This window comes from Lathyrus oleraceus, chromosome 1 (assembly GCF_024323335.1).
Source record: "Lathyrus oleraceus cultivar Zhongwan6 chromosome 1, CAAS_Psat_ZW6_1.0, whole genome shotgun sequence".
In the NCBI taxonomy this organism is placed as follows: Eukaryota; Viridiplantae; Streptophyta; class Magnoliopsida; order Fabales; family Fabaceae; genus Lathyrus; species Lathyrus oleraceus.
This window is the reverse complement of record NC_066579.1, coordinates 161,947,841-161,956,712: the sequence shown is the minus strand read 5'-3', so window position 1 is coordinate 161,956,712 and position 8,872 is coordinate 161,947,841. Positions and strand designations below refer to the sequence as shown.

Genomic DNA, 8,872 nt, shown 5'->3' with positions numbered 1-8,872 from the left:
GAAAAAGAAAAGTTAAGGTTGCCTTCCGCCTCTTATTCTTGGGCCTGGTGATCTCTGACGTAAGTCTAAGTTGTCGAACCTGCTAAACAACTCAGTGAACCGCTGATCGGTTATGGTATTCCTCTCTTCCTGCTGTTGTTGCATTTGACGCATCATTTGCATCATCTCGACATTCTGTGCTTGCATACCATCAATAGCATCCATGATGTCGTCGTTGGTTGCAGGCCTTCTTCGTCGACGACGTTGTGAGGATGGGCCAATTGCATTATCGGAAGGGTTGAGCAGAACTGATTGTTGTGCAGGAGCATGATCACCTTGCTCCATTTCTTCAAACTCGTCTGCGGGCAGGTTTGTATGCGAAGGTTTGGTATCTTCGGGAGCATTCAGATCATAGAGGTGGCGGTTGGGATTGGTGACATCTGTTAGGGAAATGTTGGGGAGAACAACACTTGGGACGACCTGGTTATTCACCATAAGGTAATATTTTCCGCCTATTCGGTTCTTTATTAGGCGGCTGGACCGACAGTAGCCTATATCCATAAATAGGGGAGGTAAAGATTCTAAAGTTTGGAGTCGGTCCCCTAGGTTTAAGCCAAGTGCTATGGTGGTGATTAATCCACCAATTATAAAAGGTTGCCGGCCTCTAGCACATAAGGTGCGGATATGATGAAATAGAAAGGAGGCGGCGTTTACCTTAGTATCCGGTTCGAAGACGCATTGGAGGAAGAATAACTCCTTTGAGTTGACCTTGCTGTTGTTCGGTCTTCCAAAAATGGTGTTTTGCAAGATGCGGATAAAGTACCGGATAGTTGGGTTATGTATGTGGGAAAGAAGGAGCTCTTCCCAGTTGTTGGCATCTACACCGGAAATTCGCTTGAAAAGATCAAAAACGGCAACTGCGTTCCAGTTTGAGTTTGGAGGTATTCTGGGGTGTACCTGACCTTCTATGGGAAATTGTAGCATGGTACTCAATTGGTTTTGGGTTAAGGAGTACTCGGTGTTGAACATACGGAAGGTTGCGGTACCGGTTAAAAATTTGTCTTCACCGGCGGGAGTGGTGTATTCGTATGAACTTAAGAATTCTAAGGTTAGGGAGGGGTAGGTGGGTTGATTATGAGTGCAAAGGAAGGTTAAGTCGGCAAGGCAGAGCATCCACTCGATACCTTGGAGTAATCCTAATTGTTGTAAACAAGTTAAATCAGGATACCTGGTGGAGACGACGCCTCGCTGTTGGAAACGCTCGAATTGCTCCCTTTGATAATTTCCATCTTCGGATCGGAAGATGACATTTCCGAAATTCTGGTTTCCCGCCATAGTGATGAATGAATTTGAAGGAGTAATTTGGAAAGAAAAGAAATGTATTTGATATTAGATAATGATTTGTGGTGAATGAAGGGAGGTTTGGTGGGTATTTATAGGGAAAAAAATTGGAAGTTGGAAAAGAGGTGGTTGAAAAGTAAATAAATGTGGGTAAATGTGAATAAATGGGGAAGATAAAAAGTTGAAGGGTGTAACGTTCGTCTCCAACGGCACTGTAACGTTCACCTAGTCAGAAAGGTGTTACGCTCGTTACAGATGCATGACGGGCGTCACAAGTACTTGGCGTGCCGTTCGTCATAGATTGTGTGACGCTCGTCACACAGTCTTTTTGGCAAGGCTTCAGCTAGCGTTCTTCATAATTACTTTGGTAATATATTTATTTTTATTATTTTGTTTTGCTTTGTTTTGCTCCAGATTATTTTATTTTGCTATTTAATTTTCCTGCACGTCATTTTACTTTGCACAATGATGCATAAATATATTGTTCTTTAATAAGTCATGTAGGCAGCAACAGTAGAGAGCATAATAGATATTACATAATAAAATGAGTAAATATCTTCAATAAAATAATCATAATGTAACAATGGAGAAAAACAAAAAGTGCGAAAGAGAAACAAATACGAATATAATTTGAAATAACATTAAATAATTAATCTAGCTTAAGACTAAATAACTAAGAAAAATAAATAAATTCTATCCATCTGCACGATCTCTGGCCGGAGGAGCAAAGGAGTTAACACGGTGTAGCAACTCGTGAAACTGGTTTGTCATACTGTTCATGTATCCCAGAAATTCGTGCCTCAGGCTAGTGAACTCTTCTATGAGGGCATCTTGTTCTGACATCAAAGCTTCCATGGCAGTGTTATAATCAGTTCCGGGCATATGATGTCTAAGGTCGGGTATTGCCGATTCTTCGGTCTGAGCAGGTTGAGGAGGAGGATCAATATCATAATATCCAGATGGTGTCTGAGGATCTGATTCAGCATAAGGAATCTGGTCATCATAAATCTCACAGTCATCACAAATCTCATAGCCCTGGATGGATTCAGTGGATCTAGCGGGAGAGGGGGTTTCGTTCAGATTGTAGAGCCAGTTGTTGCGGTTATGAACACTAGTCCTAGGATCGGGCATGGTGAATAGGCAAAGAACTTGGTTATCAATAATAAGCTCAAACTCATCAGACCCTAGGTTTGCTATAAACAAAGTGTTGAAGAGGAAGGGTATACTCATAGTAGTAATGCCACAAAAAGGGCTTAAGTCAAGCATAGGCTGACGTAATCCAATAGCATTACCTATCATAGTTATCAAACCGCCTATTCGGATTGGTGCTCGCTCATCTTGGATAAGGTGGTCCAAATTTGCTAACATAAAAGTGGCACCGTTTACTGGACGGTTCTGAGAAGCACAAAATATGATGAAGAGTTCATCGCGTGAAACTGTGGTACTGTTTGGCTTCTTTCCAAATAAGGTGTGGGTCAGGATCTTATGGAAATAACGGAAGGCCGGGTTATGTATGTTTCCAGAAAGAAACTCATGTTCCTCGGGATCGTCATTTCCAGTCAAGTTACCCCAAAAGTGTTCAAGTTCTCTATATTCGAAAAGTTCCTCTTGGCTCACTGTGAATGTGTCAAAGGATGTAGGGAAGCCTAAAAGGTTGGTAAAATCTTGAATATTAAATTGGTACTCCATGTTAAACATTCTGAACTGTATAAAACCTCTGCTTATTCCTTTTCCATGGTTGGGTAGATAGATCAGAGAACTAAGGAATTCTAGAGTCAGTCTCCGGTAAGTGACAAATTGTCTACGGATAGGAGCGGTTTCCCACCCTATCTGATTCAGCAAATACAGGACACTTTGTCTTAGTCCAAGGGCAGTCATTGCCCAGTCATCAGCATACAGGCTAGGTAGCATCTCTCTCGTGGCTAGTTCCTCAAACTTTTGTTTCTGAGCTGTTCCTCTGAATTTGATACCCATACGATCAATATGTCTCATCAGGTTAGTGTTAGCTAGAGAAAAGAAAAACAAGAGTTTTAGTCAGGATTTGGCCAAATGCCGAAAGAAGAGAAAAGTTTTTAATAAATTAAAATAAATTAAGAATGAATACTAAACAGAAATTAAAAGAATAATTAAGGAAGAAATAGAAAAATAATAATAATAGAATAAGGAAATAATAAAATAATTGTGGGTTGTCTCCCACTAAGCGCTTTGTTTAATGTCGCAAGCTCGACATAAAAACAATCAATTACAATCTATAATTTCTGGAGGCATTTCGTCTAAGTGCAAGACTTGCGAATCTTCATTGTTTTCTGCATAGTGATAATGTTTTAGACGTTGCCCGTTTACGGTAAATGGTTCCATAGATTTGCCTTTAATTTCTACTGCTCCACTGGGAAAAATATTAGTGATTTGAAAAGGACCTGACCATCTAGATCGTAGTTTTCCCGGAAATAACTTTAGTCTGGAGTTAAATAAAAGGACTGTATCGCCTTGTTTGAAGATTTTCCTTGATATGCGCTTGTCATGCCATTGTTTTGTTCTTTCTTTGTAAATTCTGGCATTTTCGTAAGCGTCTCTTCTGAGTTCCTCTAATTCGCTTATATCAAGGATTCTCTTTTCACCGGCGGCTTTATAGTTTAAATTTAGATTTTTAATAGCCCAATAGGCTTTATGTTCTAATTCTACTGGGAGGTGACAGAATTTTCCATAAATTAGCTTAAATGGGGTTGTTCATATGGGTGTTTTGTAAGCAGTTCGGTATGCCCATAAAGCTTCTGGTAATTTCAATGACCAGTCTTTCCTTGAAGTGGCGACTGTTTTTTCTAGTATCTGTTTGATTTCTCTGTTAGATACTTCCACTTGCCCACTGGTTTGAGGGTGGTAAGGTGTCGCTACTCTATGTCTTACGCCATACTTAAGCAGTAGTTTTTCGAGTACTTTGGATATGAAATGCGATCCACCATCACTGACAACTATTCTTGGGACACCAAACCTTGGAAATATTATATTCTTAAAGAGTCTAGTTACTACTCGTGTGTCGTTAGTTGGAGAAGCTATAGCTTCAATCCATTTTGATACGTAGTCAACTGCCACGAGTATGTATTTGTTGCCGAAAGAGGATGGAAAAGGTCCCATGAAGTCTATTCCCCACACGTCAACAATCTCGACTTCCAAAACGCCCTTTTGTGGCATCTCGTCACGTCTAGATATGTTTCCTGTGCGTTGACATCTGTCACATTTCTTAATAGCTGCATGTACATCCTTCCATATACTTGGCCAATAAAAACCGGCTTGTAGGATTTTAGAGCAGGTCTTGGATGTACTTGCGTGTCCACCATAAGGAGCGGAGTGACAGTGTTGGATTATACTTTCTATCTCTTCTTCAGGTATACACCGACGGAAAATACCATCGGGACCTCTTTTAAAAAGTAAGGGGTCATCCCAGTAATAATGTTTTATATCTTAGAAGAATCGTTTCTTCTGTTGGTAGGATAAGGTAGGTGGAACTATTCCGGCAGCTAAATAATTGACGAGGTCAGCGTACCACGGTGTAACAGATATTGCTAAGGTAGTTTCTACCTGTTTATCAGCGTTATTTTCTTCTAAAGTAGCTATAAGCTTATCGTACGAGAAATCATCGTTAATTGCTGTTCTTTCCGGTTCAAGGTTCTCAAGTCTAGAGAGGTGATCTGCTACTACGTTTTCAGTTCCTTTCTTGTCTTTGATTTCCAAATTGAACTCTTGTAGTAACAGGATCCACCTTAGGAGTCTAGGTTTTGCATCCTTTTTAGTTAAGAGGTATTTGATAGCAGCGTGGTCAGTGTAGATGATTATTTTGACTCCGACTAAGTAAGAACGAAATTTATCTAGCGCAAACACTACTGCTAGAAGTTCTTTCTCGGTTGTGGCGTAATTCATTTGTGCTTCATCTAGAGTTCTACTTGCGTAATATATAACATGAAGCTTTTTATCTTTTCGTTGTCCTAAAACAGCACCTACAACGTAATCGCTGGCATCACACATTATTTCGAATGGTTCATTCCAATCTGGTGTCTGCATTATGGGTGCGGAGATCAGTGCTTGTTTAAGCGTTTGAAATGCTTCTAAACATTTATTGTCGAATATGAATTCAGCATCTTTCATCAATAATCCGGTCAACGGTTTAGTTATTTTAGAGAAGTCTTTAATGAATCGTCGGTAAAAACTGGCATGTCCTAAGAAGCTTCGTACTTCTCTCACAGTCTTCGGAGGTTGAAGGTTTTCGATTACCTCTATTTTGGCCTTGTCTACTTCAATTCCTCTATTTGAGATGATGTGTCCTAAAACAATTCCTTCTTGTACCATAAAGTGGCATTTTTCCCAATTAAGTACTAGGTTTACTTTTACACATCGCTCTAGAACTTTCTCTAGGTTTTCAAGACATTCTTCAAAGCTTTGTCCGCATACGGAAAAGTCATCCATAAATACTTCCATGATGTTTTCTAGGAAATCGGCGAATATTGCCATCATGCATCTTTGGAAAGTTGCAGGAGCATTACACAAGCCAAACGGCATTCGTCTATAAGCGAAGGTACCAAAAGGGCACGTGAACGTTGTCTTTTCTTGGTCATCAGGGTGAATTGGTATTTGAAAGAAACCTGAGTAACCGTCTAGATAGCAGAAATGTGAATGTTTTGCTAATCGTTCTAACATCTGGTCAATGAATGATAAAGGGAAATGATCTTTTCGGGTTGCTTTGTTTAGTTTCCTATAGTCAATGCACATTCTCCATCCCGATTCCATTCGTTTGGTTATAGTTTCTCCTTTTTCATTTTCAATGACTGTTATACCTCCTTTCTTTGGTACTACGTGTACAGGACTAACCCATTTGCTATCAGATATAGGATATATGATACCTGCCTATAATAACTTGGTTATTTCCTTCTTCACTACCTCACTCAGGATCGGGTTTAGTCTTCTCTGGTGTTCCCTAGAAGTTTTACAGTCTTCTTCTAGCATGATGCGGTGCATACAAATAGAAGGACTTATTCCTTTAAGATCGGTGATGTTGTAACCTAGTGCGGTTGGATATTTTCTTAAGATATGCAGGAGTTTTTCTGTTTCGAGTCTTCCTAGGTCAGCATTAACTATCACTGGTCGTTCAAGCTCTAAGTCTAGGAATTCATATCTCAGATTCTTGGGAAGTGTTTTCAGGTCTAAGGTTGGTTTCTTAAGGCATTGTGTAGGGTCCGGTATTATTGCTAAACATTGGTTAAGTTTGTCTTCTACAAGGTAGTCAGATGATTTGTCTTTTTCTAACTCTGTTTCTTTTATGCATTCATCGATGATATCCATGAAGTAACATGTATCTTCTATTGAAGGTGCTTTCAAAAATTGGGAAAGAATGAACTCAATTTTCTCTTCTCCTACTTCGAAAGTGAGTCGTCCTCGTTTTACGTCTATGATTGCACCGGCGGTTGCTAAGAACGGTCTTCCCAGTATAATGGGTGTAACTTCATCTTCTCTAATATCCATAATTATAAAATCAGTTGGAATGTAGAATTGACCTATGCGCACTGGAACGTTTTCAAGAATTCCTACAGGATATTTTACGGAACGATCTGCTAGTTGCACAGACATTTTAGTTGGTCTTAATTCTCCCATTTCAAGTCTCTTGCATATGGATAAAGGCATAACACTAATATCGGCTCCTAAATCGCATAAGGCTTTGTCAATGACAAATTTTCCTATGTGACAGGGTATAGAGAAACTACCTGGGTCTTTAAGTTTAGGAGGCATATTCTGTATTATAGCACTACATTCAGCAGTAAGTGTAACGGTTTCGCTATCTTCAAGTTTCCTTTTATTAGAAAGAATTTCTTTTAAAAACTTGGCATATGAGGGCATCTGCGTAATAGCTTCTGTAAATGGAATAGTGACGTTTAATTGTTTTAGTAGGTCGACAAATTTTTTAAATTGGCCCGCATCTTTGGTTTTAACAAGCCTTTGAGGGTAAGGGATAGGTGGTTTATAAGGTGGTGGAGGTACATAAGGTTCCTTCTTTTCTACGGTTTCCTTATTACTCTCTGCCTTTTCCTTAGGTTCACTCTCCTCAGTTGACCTTTCAGAGTTTTGGTTTTCTATCCTTGGGTCAGACGGTCCTTCCACTTCCGTTCCACTTCTCAGTATAATTGCATGAGCGTGGCTTCTTGGGTTAGGTTGGGGTTGGCCAGGAAACGTACCAGTTGGGGCAGCAGTAGGCGCTTGTTGTTGAGCTACTTGTGATATTTGCGTTTCCAGCATTTTGTTATGAGTAGCCAGGGCATCTACTTTACTTGCTAGTTGTTTGATTTGTTCGCCAGTGTGTACATTCTGGTTTAAGAAATCTTTATTGGTTTCCTGTTGAGAAGCTATAAAGTTTTCCATCATGATTTCCAAGTTGGATTTCCTAGGGGCGTTATTGTTAGATGTAGATGGGGTCGGCTTCTGATATCCCGGAGGAATAGCTGGGGCTTGATTTGGAGATTGTCCAGGTGCGTATAGAGCATTATTACTTTTATATGAAAAATTTGGATGATTCTTCCAATTTGAGTTATAGGTATGCGAATAGGGGCTTCCTTGAGCATAGTTTACTTGCTCCGCTTGGATTCCTGTTAGGAGTTGACAATCTGCAGGAGTGTGACCTTGGATTCCACAGACTTCGCAATTCTGAGTTATGGCAACTACTGTGGCTGGAGGTGATACATTTAAACTTTCAATTTTCTGGACCAGAGCATCCACTTTTGCATTAACATGATCAAGGTTACTTATCTCGTACATGCCAGTTTTCGTTTGAGGTTTTTCCACCATTGTTCGTTCGGTTCCCCACTGATAGTGGTTTTGAGCCATGCTTTCGATAAGTTGGTAAGCGTCAGCATAAGGTTTGTTCATTAGCGCACCACCTGCGGCGACATCTATTGTCAACCTCGTGTTGTACAGGAGATCATTATAGAATGTATGGATTACTAACCAATCTTCTAAACCATGGTGTGGACAAAGTCTCATCATGTCTTTGTATCTTTCCCATGCTTCGAAAAGAGACTCGTTATCTTTCTGTTTAAATCCATTTATTTGGGCTCTTAACATAGCTGTTTTGCTTGGCGGAAAATATCGAGCAAGAAAAACTTTCTTCAACTCGTTCCATGTGGTGACTGAGTTGGAAGGAAGAGATTGAAGCCATCTTCTAGCGCTATCTCTTAGTGAGAAAGGAAAAAGACGAAGTCGAATTGCCTCTGAAGTGACACCATTAGCTTTAACAGTATCAGCGTATTGGACAAATACGGATAAATGAAGGTTAGGATCCTCGGTAGGATTCCCAAAGAATTGGTTCTGTTGCACTGCCTGCAACAGTGAAGGTTTAAGTTCAAAGTTGTTTGCTTCGATTGCGGGTGGAGCAATACTTGAATGCGGTTCATCTTGCGATGGAGCGGCGTAATCTCTAAGAGCACGAGCTGGTTCTGCCATCTCGGGTATCGAAGGGAAAATATTTTTGAAATCAGGAAGTTCTACAGGAGGGAGATTGTTTGCAGCACGATAT

General features: G+C 40.1%; 1 non-coding gene across 1 annotated transcript; it reads left to right on the top strand.

Moving 5' to 3' along the window:
- Window positions 1–8,314: 8,314 nt before the first annotated feature.
- Window positions 8,315–8,421, top strand: LOC127116102 (small nucleolar RNA R71). The gene has a single exon (XR_007801085.1). It is a non-coding gene; the product is annotated as a small nucleolar RNA R71 (small nucleolar RNA).
- Window positions 8,422–8,872: the final 451 nt, after the last annotated feature.